Source organism: Phoenix dactylifera, unplaced genomic scaffold, assembly GCF_009389715.1.
Source record: "Phoenix dactylifera cultivar Barhee BC4 unplaced genomic scaffold, palm_55x_up_171113_PBpolish2nd_filt_p 000643F, whole genome shotgun sequence".
Classification (NCBI taxonomy): domain Eukaryota; kingdom Viridiplantae; phylum Streptophyta; class Magnoliopsida; order Arecales; family Arecaceae; genus Phoenix; species Phoenix dactylifera.
Window position 1 is genome coordinate 275,664 of NW_024068034.1, and position 11,086 is coordinate 286,749.

The 11,086-nt window shown below is 41.5% G+C and overlaps 1 pseudogene; it reads left to right on the forward strand.

The window, feature by feature from the left end:
* The first annotated feature begins 173 nt into the window (after positions 1-173).
* Positions 174-4,590, forward strand: LOC120106806 (annotated as a pseudogene).
* The last annotated feature ends 6,496 nt before the right edge of the window (positions 4,591-11,086 follow it).

The following is an 11,086-nucleotide window of genomic DNA, read 5'->3' on the forward strand; positions in this document are numbered from 1 at the left end:
CAGAACTTTGCTCCTATTACAATCTCCAGAGCCATCACCTCTTCTCTAACTCATGGGCATCTGTAAGTGAATCCAGGTCCCGGAGGTCTCGTAAGGAGGATCTGAACCAGGTTGATTTGCCTTGTTGTGCTCACTTCTCTCGAGTTGCCATGCAGCTTCATATATCGCCGAGTATGAGGCATGTGACGGTGTTCCCAGGGAAGGGGGTGAGGGATTTCATCAAGGTTAAGGTCGCGCCGAGGAAGCTTTCTTATAGGATGGTGTTCTACTCACTGCTCTTTGTCACGTTATTGCTCCGGTTTGTGTTCGTGTTGACGGCAATAGACACGATCGAGGGAGAGACCGAGTGCTCCTCTTTAGCGTAGGGGCTTCTCGTGACTTTTTTTTCTTGCGTTATGTGTGCATGCATGAAGTTTTCAAGAAGACGTCATAATTAGTAAGGTTTCCATGACGAGTTGCCAAATTACATTCCTCCAATAAACATATTTTTGTCGTGAAATTCTAACTCAGCGTTGCTGTATTTTATAATTGTAGTAAATAAAGTTTGTATTATCATGGAACACGTCCATCCAGTTGAAACCTACGTTAAGCTTCTTGCATGCAACCAAACATTGTAGGCATCTTTTGGTTTTTTGAGAAATATAAACATTGAATGCATGGAAACACTCTAGTGTTATTTAACCAAAAAACTGTGCTGTTATTTCTCAAACATGTATACTCCGCTTTAATGAAGGATATTTACAGTTCTGAAGTTTTAATGAGTTTGGTATCTTCACATCAATTACAACAATTGTTTTTAAGGACTAATACCATTCAATCAGATAGGCTTAGGTAAAGTCTCTTGGTGGTTATATTAAAAAATAATGCGATGAATCTCACCTCACCAAGGTACGGAGGGTTTAATGCTATAAATTAATGGGGGCTAACCCCATAATATATTCCAGCGCTTATGTCATGCCTCTTTCCACCAAAAGTAGCTATGAAAATAAGAATCAAGCTTTTCTTACATATATATGGACTTGACCTGATCAATGGATGTGCTGTAAACATGCCTAAAATTAGCTAGCAAGACACCCAGAAGATAAAAATGGACTTTTTATCTTGACACAGACTCTTCCTTGAAATCACTTCAATGGGTTACGGACGTGGTATATCGTTGGTCCAATCTAGAGAGAGAGAGAGAAAGAGAGAGAGAGGGGTAGCAAATTGATGTGGCATAAGATATCTATTTAAGCAGTAGTTAGGACTGAGCAATATCAGGGCCCTGTATCCCTGTTACCTTGTACTTTTAAAGGGCGCAAAGATCTTGCCTACGATGGCAATGCTAGATTCATGATGTCCAAATTTTAAGCAAACATTTAACTTTTGGTGTAAATTATTTGATGATACCACCAACCCAAAATTGCGGATTACTCTCAAAGTTTTCTGGCCTGTCACAAGATGAATCGAATATCATAGGACCTAAAACACTTTCTTTTGAGTCAACACACTTCCAACAGCCCTTAGCAAAGCTGATCTAAAATATGTACGTAGTCATCTTAGGTTTATGGTCTTCATCTAAGTTGGTGAGGAAGGTGGGCAAGAGAGAACATGGGACCTGAAAAGTTGGCGTAAAAAATAATTCCATATAGGCGGGGTAGCTCGTCATCATTTCTTTTCCTGTTTTCTTTTATCTTTCTTTGACAAAGGTTAGACTGCTAAGTACGTATAACTCATAGAAAGCAAGGTTGGGCAATATCTAGTTTCTTTTTCAACATAAAGGATTTCTGCCCCACAAAAAAGAAACTTTTCCCCTTGCAATCGATTTAATGGACACTTTTTAGATGCCTAAGGCCTTATTTTCCTTGTTACCTATTTTCTTTTGAACGAAATTTACTATACCTAATTTCTTTTGAACAAAAACGCGTATCCTTTCTTTGTTCCATGTCAAGTGCTTATTTAAGGTATTTTATTTGTTTGGCTTATGTTGCAGGATGTGTAGGCAAAAAGGTAGGCCCAAGAATATGGGCAGAAGGCTTGAATCCTTGGTAACAAATCTTCAAAACTTAAACATCAAAATTCACTCTCTTCAAATTCGACATGAAGAAACAAAATTATTTATTATTGCAGAAAGTTCCTGAGGAAATATATCGAGTGCTTGAAGAAGGTGAAATCGAAGAACCTGAGCCAGGATCCGACATTCCTCAAACATTAGAAGACTTTGTTGCAGAGATGAAGAGCAACAGATCAGATGCCAAAACCTTTGCCTTAAGGCTCAAATCCATGGTACCTTGACTCTTAATCCAAAATATAGAGGCCCTTAAGCAAGAAAAAAATTGAAAAAAAAAAATTGCTGACCGTTGACTTCTGAACGATGACGTTGACCATGACAGATATCGCTTCTAGAACAAGGACCAGAACTGCCAAGATCCAGGAGTATCTTTACCGCCATGTGGCATCCACCAGCATCCCCAAGCAGCTCCATTGCCTGGCTCTGAGGCTGGCCCAGAGAGCACTCCACCAATGCTGGGCCCGGCTCCAGCTCCCAGCCCCGGAGCGGGTACCGGCGCTCGTCGACCCATCACTCCTTCACTTCGTCCTCGCCTCCGACAACGTTCTCGCCACTGCAGTCGTCGCCGCCTCCCTCGTCGCCGCCTCCCTCCACCCAGGCTCGGTCGTGCTCCACGTGATCACCGACCGGAAAACGTACGCGCCCATGCAGGCCTGGTTTTCGCTGCACCCGTTGGAACCGGCGGTCATCGAGGTGAAGGGGCTGCACCATTTCGATTGGCTCGCGAGGGGGAGGGTCCGGTGATGGAGGCGATGGAGAAGGACCGGGCGGCGCGCTCACAATTCCGAGGAGGGTCATCGGCGATCGTGGCCAATGTTAGCGAGAACCCTGTTGAGGTGGCAAGCCAAGTTGCCGGCTTTGAGTCCAAAGTATCAGTCCGTCATGAACCACATTCGCATCCATTTGCCCTGAGGTCAGTATAAAGCAAGTGTTACTTTGTTTCAACTTGCAAGCATCAGGGTGCACGCCTCATGAGTCATGACTTAGGAGACCAGTTAGACCCAAACAACGTCTGGCTCGTCTTAGATGGACTAGGCCCAATTTTGAAGGTAATCTACACAATTTATGGGAATGAGGGCCCAAAACATGGTCTAATCTCGTAGAAAATAATATTTCGGCATCAAAGGATGCTTGACATTCCCGCATCAAAACAATGGTTGAAATGCTTCTGATTAGGTACGTACAACGTGTGCAGGCTTAAGAAAATCGTCAACTTTTTAACTACTCATTGATGGTGTTCAACTTGTTGGTATGAGAGTTGGAGTAGGTGACCCTCTATTTTTTGTTTGATTTTTGTTGGTAACATTTCAGCTTTGGTGACATGCATGGTTGGTGTTTGCCATCATTTTCCTCAAAAAATATAAAATCAAATTGGTAATGGAAGTTGAGAAAAGTAAATCAATTTCCTGGTTGGTGAGCTTTGGATGTGGAAACTACTGCACGTTCAAAAATTAATCTTCCACGTTTTACATGGTGGCGGCTCGATCCCTTTTGCTAATTAAAAAGGGGATCCCAAGCATTTGGAGACAACAGACTATTTAGAACATAGTTTAACGGTTAACTAAGGCATGCTTAAACCAAGAAGCTCGTCTATTGGCTTATTTTTGTAGTCATAAGTTAGAGATGTTTGTTCCTGCAGACAGCCCAACCCATTGCCAAACAAGTTAGTTCTGAAGAATTTTTTCCTAGTTGCGACTTTCAATTCTCTCTTACAATTAAAACGAGAATGGCTAATCACATAGATCTTTTCATAATATGATTTTATACTTCGATGGATTCACTTCTTGAATTACGACGTAATATAATTGGATGTCTACATGAACACTGCAGTTGTTTCCAAGCCTTAGCAAGGTTGTCTTTCTTTGATGATGTTGTCATCCAAGCCGATCTTTCGCCCCTTTGGGACATCGATCTGCATGGCAAAGTAAATGGTGCAGTCGAGACATGCAGAGGAGCTGATAGTTTGTGATGTCAAAGAGATTTAGAACTACTTAAACTTCTCCCACCCTTTAATTTCTGAAAGTTTTGACCCCAACGAGTGTGCTTGGGCATATGGTATGAATATCTTCGATCTTGATGCATGGAGGAAGACAAACATAAGTCAGACTTACCATCACTGGCTTCAAAAGGTATGCTTAAAGCTTCTATAACTTAATTAGAGCTTATAAGCAGTTTCTTCTTCATCATTTTCTCCTAGTTGCACCTATATCTCATTGATGTTTCACTCTTTCTAGAACTTGAAATCAGACTTAAGTCTATGGCAGTTAGGGACCCTACCGCCTGGCTAGCATTTCATGGCCATGTTCATGTTATTGATCCCTACTGGCACATGTTGGGCCTTGGATACCAAGAAAACACCACCACAGCCGATGCAGAAATGGCAGCGGTCATCCACTTCAATGGCAGAGCTAAGCCTTGGTTGGACATAGCATTTCCTCATCTCCGGCCTCTCTGGACAAAGTACTTGAATTTTTCAGACAAATTCATTAGAGGTTGTAATATCAGAGCTTAGCAAGATGGATTTCTGAGAGACAGGGAGTGGCAATTCACACAATGACAAAGAAATCGCCACAAGGAAGAGCTGAAATGTGGATACAAGTGAGAGAAAAAGAGACCGGGAAGGCTTGAGGTCATGGAGTGAGATGATGTAGGATTTGTCCAGAGGAGTAGGAGCTCCTGGATTTGTGATGCTTCAACACTGAATCAAACTTCTTACATTCTTTTTTCTTTTTCCTTTGCTCTAGGAAAGATTTAGTGTTTTCGGATGACCAACATCTGGTTCTGTACATTGATGGATGCGATCATATTTTCAAAATAAGAATGATCAAAAAATTAATAAAATTATGTTGTTATCATTTCATTGATGCACCCAACGAATTAAAAAAATAGGGTCTGAATTTCTACTTAGAAGGTAAATCTCTTCAAAAGGCAGGGCAATTCTTTTTCCTAAATCTTTATTTATTAAACATCAAAGAAAAAATATTTAGTTAAATTTGGGGTAAACTCCAATAGTTTGTGCTTCTTTCTGAATTTTCAGTTGCTCAAATATTTGGTGGGATATTCTTGCCTAGCATTTTCTGATTAGCATTTTGAAGTTCATGACAATTTTGGCCTTAACAACCCCAAAGTAGATTGATGAGATTGGATTCACTTGTCAATTACCAAAGCTTGGAGTATTTTGAGGAAGGCCAGTTATGGCACCAAGTATCAATTCTTGCAAAATGTTTGGAAGTAATACAATTTCAGAGATACAAGAAAGGCTTCTATAGCGACTGCATCAAGTGAGAAGCCACAAATTTCTATCATTATTTTGGCAACAGACTATGAACTTAAAATCACAAGAACCAAGCCATAAAAGCTACCTATTTCGTATGCACTAACATATCACATAAAAAACATCAAACCACAAGATAGATTGGTTTTCTTAGAATATTGCATTGTAAGTCATGTTTATTTTATTAATTTATGAAAGCAAACAAATATAGAACATAAGAAAAATTAGTATACATAGGTAAGGTTCTCGAACAGAAATTAGAATTACAACACGATACTGCAAGCAATTTGCTAAAACTCACAATAATATTCTGCATGTGTTGGACTCAAAATCTTAGCATCATCCAGATGTTCACACAAGAGTAAGTTGGCTGGAAGTAAAGCCTTTCTTGTTATCCAAGCTATAATTGATGAGCTATCCAACTTGCATCTTTCTGTGCAGATATGGTCTTGGACAAATCTTTGTTGAAAAAGTTGTCGCCGCTAAGCGGAAGGCAGTAAAGAGCGGGTCATCTTTGCCTACTAAGAAACTTATGCTGCATTGACTTCTCAAGCAGGTAGGGGCACAATTGAAGATCCTTGGGCTGAGCCCGAGGTGGAATTGTCCTCCCCGAGGACCGAAAGAAGATGGAGAGTGGCTTGGTGAGTGCCTTATTTGAGGGGGCCTTCAAGGGAGTCATCAAGGTAAGCTCCAAGCTATGGTCCACTAATTCCTTTCAAGTCCGTCTCATCACTAACCTAGTTTCTATTTGTAGAGTGTTAATGACTGTGCTGATATATGAGAGGTACTGAACTCTCCAATAGTGTCCTTTGGAGCTCAAGCGAGCGCTGCACAAGGCTGGGAAGAGGGTGGCTAAGTCCGAGGCCAACTGAAGGCCATGGAACTCAAGTTGGAGGGTGTAGAAGGCTAGCTTGAGGTAGATTAGCTCCAAGCTACCGAGGCTAAGAAAGGGTTGTGGGCAACTATGCCTGAGGAGAGGCCCTCCAAGCTATGGAGAAGTACAAGGCTCGAAGGCCTATCAACAGGAGCTCACTGCAAACTTGGCTGACTCTTTTTTGCGAGGCTTCTGTGATTGCAAGCACTAGATGGCGAGGGTCATCCCTAAGTCGACCTAAGCTGCCTCAGCCCTATCACAGAGGATAGCAACGTTGGTGCTGAGGAGCTAGAGGAAAAGCCAAAAAGTAGCAGGAGGGTGCTAAGGAGCAAGAGCAATGGAAAGAGAATACTACTGACCTCCTTCAGCCTACTGCTGACCTCCTCTGCCTACTGCAATTGAGAATCCCACATTAGGCCCTAAGGGTAGGTCTTTTCTTTTCTTCTTGGCACTGCTGCGGAGGCATAGGATGAGGTGGAGGGTAGCTTTCTAAGCTAGGTGACCTTGCTGGAGTGATCAACCATGTACAGCTGAAGAACATCCAGCTTGACTTTTTTTTTGTAGTGTTTTTTTCGTAATGAAGTCTTTCATACCTCGCTTTCTTTTCTGGATGCTTGTATTTCACTCAAGTGACTGAGGTCATCTTATGGATCCGAAGTTAGCTCGCTAAGCTGAAGTAACTTTAGGAACAAGCAAGCGCGTAATCATCCCAATAGGCATTTAGGTTGGCTCTTCTACGACCAAGGTATGGGAGTGTCCTTCGCAGGTCGTCGGGCACTTGCCCCCCATTCTCAGCGCTATTAGGCTAAGGTTGGAGACTTCAATTCTTTATGGCGTAGGCTTGTAGGCCAGAAGTATCCGAAGGTTTAGCTCCCTAACATTGTGGATTTGTATATTATAGACTCACAGCTAGAAGTGCCCAGAATTTTAGCCCCTGCCACCTTGGACTCGTAGGTCATAGATTCATTGGTTGGGTGTACCCATAGGTTTAACTCCTATGATTCCAAGGACCCATAGTCATAGCTTCATTTTCCAAAAGTACTTAGAGATTTAGCTCTCTTAATGCTAAGACATGTATGTCGTCGATCAGTTGCCAGGAGTATTCAAAAGTTTAGCTCCCATGATGCCAAGGACCTATAGGTTGTAGCTCATTAGCCAGGAGTGCTCGAAGGTTTTGCTCCCCTAATGCCAAGGACCCATAGGTTGTCGACTTGTTAGAAGGGATACTCAGAGGTTTAGCTCTCATGATGCTAAGGTCTGTAGATCGATATCGAGGATACATCCTACTTCTAATGCTTTGCAAGATGTGTTCAAAGGAGAGTTGAAACACACTTTATTAACCATCAATTATAAAGATACAAATTCAATATTTACAATTCTTATTGATAGTACACTCTGAGATTGTTAGAGTTCCAAGTTTGGGTATAGCTGCTCTGTCCAACTTGGCAAGTCGATAGGTGCCAAGACTGACGACCTGGTTACTCTATACGGCCCCTCCCAGTTTGGTGGTAGCTTTCCACATTCGACTTGTTTTATGACCTCAGCCTTTTGAAGCACAAGATCTTCAGGTCGGAATAGCTAATCTTTAACTTGAGATTGTAGACAGGGCCAGTTGTTGTTGGTAATGTTGCCATTGGGATCTAAGCTTGCTTTCGTATCTGTTGCCCAAGGTGACAAGCCAAGAGGGGGGGGGTGAATTGGTTTCTTCTAAATTTTTGGTGTTTAAAAAGGACTTTCTTAATTAAGTGCGGTGGATGCTTCCTTAAACTATTTGAATGATTTAAACTAGTGCAAAGATAGAAAATATGCAAGAATAAACGTAAGCACAAGCCACAACACAAAACACAACAAATATAGTGGTTCGGTGCTCTCCTTAGCACCTACGTCCACTCCCCAAGCGTCCCCTTGGGAATTCACTATAATCCCGCGGATTACAGTTGGATTGTTTTCCGGGCTCACAATCCAAAAACCTTTGTTGGTTTTACGGGCTCACCAACGAACCTATACACTTTGTTTTTCGGGTTCACCAAAAAATCTTTGTTGGTTTTGCGGGCTCACCAACGAACCTTTACACTTTGATTTTCCGGGTTCACCAAAAATCTTGTTGGTTTTGCGGGCTAACCAACGAACCTTACAAAGTGTTTGACAAACAAAAAGAAAAAGATTCAAACTCCTAAATGAGCATATGAAACAATATAAACTACAAAGAAGAGTTAGAAAGTATTTTATCGTTTTGAAGTGGCTTTGCTCTTCTTTGTCAAGGATGCTTCACTCTTCAAGGAGATGGAGCTCTTGATGCCTCTTTGAAAACTGCTCAAACCCTTCTATTGTTGAATGAAGCTCTTGATGAAGGAGATTAGGGCACTTTGTTTTTCTTGTTATTTCCTTGATATTCTCTCCAAAAGATATTTCTCTGATGAATAGTGCCCCTTTAAATAGTTTCCAACCTTCTTTGGACAAGCCCCAATGGTCAGATTTGAAAAACTAGCCGTTACTCACCTTGGGAAGAACAAAAAAGTACATCTGCAGAAACTAGCCGTACTGTTCAGCCCGTCGTTTTGTCGGCTCAACCTGTCCTTGGGTCGACCCAACTTTACTTGGGTCGACTCAAACATCCTTGGGTCGACCCTCTCAGAAACCACAAAACCTGAATTCAGCCTTCCTTCTCATGGGTCGACCCAACCAATTTTTGGGTCGACTCAAAGTTCACTTGGGTCGACTCAACTCTTCTTTGGTCGACCCCTCTCAGTAATTCCAGAGAACCATTTTCTGTCTGTCTTTCTGTCTTGCCTTTGGGTCGACCCTCTCAGGGTTTGGGCGACTCAAGCTTGGGTCGACTCAACCACTGTTTGGGATCGACCCTCTCAGTAAATCCAGAGAGCTTATTTCCTTCCTGTTTTGAGGTTCTTCAAGGTTGGTCGATCATGCTTACCTTGGGTCGACCCAACTTCACTGTTCATCTGTGCCATTTTGCAGGAGTGTTGCCAAATGTTTCTCTGATGTGCCGGGTCGACCCAATCAACCTTTGGGTCGACTCAATCCACACTTTGCTGCATCTCAAGGTTAGATTCATTCAAATCATGAACAAAACATGTTCTATATCAATCATACAAATATACTAGAGTAATGAACTTATAATTGAGTATCAATTTAACTTTAATGTACTCTAGATAATTGCTTGTTAATCATCAAAAATAACACTATCATCCTCAATCTCCCCCTTTTGATGATTACAAAATAAAGAGTATAAGCCTATTGATACTTGTCTTTTAAAATCAGTTTATAAAGGGTTTTAAATTGCTGAATTTCAGCTTTTCATATAAAGAGTGAAATCTCTCCCTATATCATTCAAATGTTGCCAATTTGACTCTTTGAATTGCTCCCCTTTCATTTATGATTCATAGCTATGAAACCTTTCAAAAATTTGAGATAAAATGTGAGTTTCAAGTTAGTGTATCGGGGTGTGAAAGTGCGTGTCAAATTTTGAATTTATATGTGCCAAATTCTGATTTTGACAGATTTTGATTAATCAATTCTCATTGTTACAAATTGCTCCCCCTTAGATGTATAAACTTTCTTATATGATTTTTAGTTTGTTTGCCCAAATCATTCTCTTTTTTGCGATAAATCTTATTTCTTTTCTCTACTTGATGTCTTTACTTCTCTCCTTTTTGTTACTTACTTTGTTTACACTGAACAATATCTCTACTTCTCAAATTAATTACTCTTTCTTTCTCTCAAGTTGATTACTCTTTCTTTTCTCTCAAATTGATTATCTTTCTTTCTTTCCAAGTTGATTACATTGATTACTCTTTCTTTCTTCTCCCTTTTTGTTATCATCAAAAGATACATGTGAAAGTTGCAAACAAAAACAGACTTCAATCTTCATTGATCAAAATAGGAACATTTCAATACAGTAATGCCCAAATGAAAATAAATACAATGTTCCTCAATCAAGATTTAAAGATACATGAGAAAAGCAAGATACATGAGAACTAGATATCTAGCCTAGGCTCTAAAATAGATGCTAAGATCAGCCTAGGGAGATGTAATGACTAGGATCTAGTCCTCATCCTCCTAGTATAACGTGGCGAGGGGAGGTCGAGCCTGGTGAGACTGTGTCTGACGTGGCACGACGAGCTGGATGACTCTGTGCGAATCTCTGACTCAGCAGCCTGTGGCACAGTAAGTTCCATGGGTCTCTCTCTCCGAAGTGCTCCAATCTGCTGCTCAGGTCACTGATCTCAGCAGACTGACATCCAACGGGCATCCAATCGGCTCGTCAGCCGTCAGTGATAGTCCTCGCCTGAGCTGACATAAGCTCAGTCATCCTGCCTCCAGAAGTCATCCGTATCTGTCTGAGGAACGGATGACGATGGTCCAGCCTCTGAGGGTGCAGTAGGATGATCCATATGCTCCTCATCCTCATCCTCTGGTGCATCTCCTCTGGTGCCTCATCCTGAATGCCTGCTCCAGTGTGAATCCCACTGCCTTCACTTTCTGATATCCATGCGTATAAGTGTCCGTGCAGTGTACGTGTCAGTGTGATGCAGACTCTTGGATGCCTCCTCCCGAGAGGTAAACCCATGCTGACGGAAAATCAATGTGAGTATCATACCATAAGGTAGTGATACCTGTTGCTGCACATTACTTTCCCATCTGTCTTTAGTATCATAGCCGAAGATTTAGGGGCATCCCCCGAATCATACACTCCATCACTGCTAGATCTCGCTCAGTGATGAGATCGAATCTCCCGGTCTTTGGAAACAAAATCCTATTAATCATATTGAGCAGTAATCTCATTTCAGCGGAAAGAGAGCTAGCTATACCTTCGTGGAGAATCGAAGTTCTCATTTTCCATGATCAATTGTAAGAGCTCTCATTTTGT